The sequence below is a fragment of the Humulus lupulus genome, chromosome X (genome assembly GCF_963169125.1).
Source record: "Humulus lupulus chromosome X, drHumLupu1.1, whole genome shotgun sequence".
Lineage (NCBI taxonomy): Eukaryota > Viridiplantae > Streptophyta > Magnoliopsida > Rosales > Cannabaceae > Humulus > Humulus lupulus.
The window spans coordinates 223,678,946-223,681,521 of record NC_084802.1 but is presented as its reverse complement, the minus strand read 5'-3'; the positions used below and the strand labels follow the sequence as shown (position 1 = coordinate 223,681,521).

Here is a 2,576-nt window from a genome sequence, read left to right as displayed (position 1 = left end):
TTTCCCAAACTCTATATAAACTCGTTTTTCACTCAAAGTTAGATGTTGGCTGAGCATTTATTACATATACCAAACCAAATCCATTGATTTCAAGGAGCTCTCAAAGTTTAACTCATCCAAACACATTTTCACACACTTGAGCCAAAATTTGTATTTATTTCTTCTAAGTGTGCTTGCTAATCACTCTAGGTTTCTCATTGTATTATCATATTTCTAGAGTGATTTTTGCTTGTAATATCAAACACATTCCCATATTGAGATTGAGGTGAGGTTGGCACCGGTTTTGTAAACAACCCGGTTAAAGTGAGATTGGCACTTCAACAATCCGAAAAAGAGGTTGATAGTCCTTGGTGGTGGAAAACTATTGTAAGAGGTTTGGAAATACCTTGGTGAAAAATTCCCGGCTGTAAGGGTTAGTCAAGCCCGCTAACTTGGCTCGATAGTTGAACTCAAAGCTAGGTCCATAGCTTTGAAGACCAAGGACGTAGGTGGCTTAGTTCTACCGAACCTTGTAAAATTCGAGAGTTTGCAATTTCTTAACCTTCAACTCTTTACATTACAAGTTTGATTATTTGCTATATCTATTTGATTGCCATATTATTTGCTTTTACTTGATAAATTTGATTTATTGCATAATTTGGCATATCAAGTTTTAAATTTCCGAAATTAGTTTAAATTTCCAATTCACCCCAACTCTTGGAAACATATCTTGGGTTAACAGATCATTCTGGATGTATGGGGTTATATACACAAATAATGACTCTACATGATTAAAATAATTTCACCTATTTTTCATGATTAATATACCATATTATTACAATTTGAAACACCTACAATGGTTTTTCTTTTAAAAAGTAATAGCATATTTGAAAAGACAACACTATAGTTGTCCAGAACATAAATAATATGCTTTCTATAGTTCTCTTTACACAAGTGAGGAGCAAACACAGCTAAATTGCCAAATAAAAAAACACAAGCAAGTTCAATAATCACCTATCATCCCAAATATTGTAGGGCACGACCTTTATCCCAATCAATTCTCGTACGAATCTCCATGACCTGTTCAAGATAATACAAACAAATAAAAGATAGTTCAAAACTAAGTTCATACCAAGATCAAGGACAAGGATACAGAGTTTATGTAAGCTATGTTCCATACCTTTTTCCTTGAAGCAATTATGAAGTTGGGGTACGCTTCTATCAAATTTTCCACCATCTCCTTAAGTATGTAAACATCCTACGTTTAGATTAAAACACTTAACAAATTATTCATATTATTATTTCTTATATTAAATTGATTTTATGTTTTTAGATATCTAAAACATTAGATAGCTAACCTCTTCATCTACTACTTGTGGAAAGTGAACAGAGATGCAGAACTTGTTGTCTTCAACAATGGCCCCTTTTATGCCTTTGGTCTTATCTTTTAGAGTCTTTAGTATCTGGAAAAAAATACATTATAAACATATAAAAAAATTCAAAAAATCTCATGTTAAAGCTATAAGTGAAGGAAGTCAATATCTACCTCTTGAATCTTAGGAAGAAACTCTTGAGCTGGACAAAAGTGAACAACTTCATTCCCTTTTAAAAAGGTGAAGAAAATATAAAAGAAAAGAAGAAAAAAAATCAGGAGAACTACTTCTCTACGATTAAGAGCATATTATAGTAAACACACTGTACTAACCTTTTCATCAGTGGTTCTAGTTTGAAATATGTGATGACTATACTTTTCTTCTTCTTCTTTATTTCTTGATGATAAGTATATGATAAAATCACCTTATCTCGACGCCTTCCTGAAACGATTGCAGTAGGAAATATAGATAGTATAACAATATGTTCAATGATACTATAATGTGACCACTTAATTAATGAAATGAAGATAGTTTATAGTATTAATTTAGGGGCCATACTTTGAAAAATTATCAACAATGAGAGCTGACTTATTCTCTTTTAGCAATATGATAATTTTCAAAAGTTAGTACCCATGTGACACGTTAATCTAAAGAGGAAAATGTATACAATAATATATCATGTTATATGGTGAGTGAAGGGAACTCATAATATGGTGAATTATCTGTAGTTAGAACCTGAAAGAAAAATCAAATGTACATAGTGACAATGGTTAGGTTTGAACTTTTGAAAAATAGATAGCATGATGAATCTAGATTATAATAACTCACATCTGTGTTATTTGGTATTGAAAATAAGGTGAAAATTATGAATAAAAAATATAAATGCAAAATATATTAATCCCCCTACTTTTTCTCTTGTCAATTAATAAGTTGTTGCTTTCCTCCCACACTTCCTTTCCTTCTATTCTCTCCATCTCTCTGGCCAGACGTAATGGAAAAAATGATAGCAAAGAATAAAGAACAATCAAAGCGGCTAGTTTGACAATCTAAAGAAGATGGTTTCAGACTAGAATAAATTAAATAGGACAAGTAAATGATGAAACAAAAACAGATTTCCATAAAAGATGAACAATATTTGCTGTAGGTGCGGTTGTAGTCTGAAGGCGTGCACCAGCTATGCTTGAAATGATTCATATATGGAAGAAAATGTCCAAAAAAAACCAT

The 2,576-nt window shown here is 31.6% G+C and overlaps 1 long non-coding RNA gene across 1 annotated transcript; it reads right to left on the bottom strand.

Annotated features, from left to right (window-relative positions):
* Positions 1 to 1,343: 1,343 nt before the first annotated feature.
* On the bottom strand, positions 1,344 to 1,739 carry LOC133804513 (uncharacterized). The gene is made up of 3 exons (XR_009878515.1): positions 1,685 to 1,739; positions 1,526 to 1,581; positions 1,344 to 1,442 (listed from the first exon to the last, which is right to left on the bottom strand). It is a non-coding gene; the product is annotated as an uncharacterized LOC133804513 (long non-coding RNA).
* Between the last annotated feature and the right edge of the window lie 837 nt (positions 1,740 to 2,576).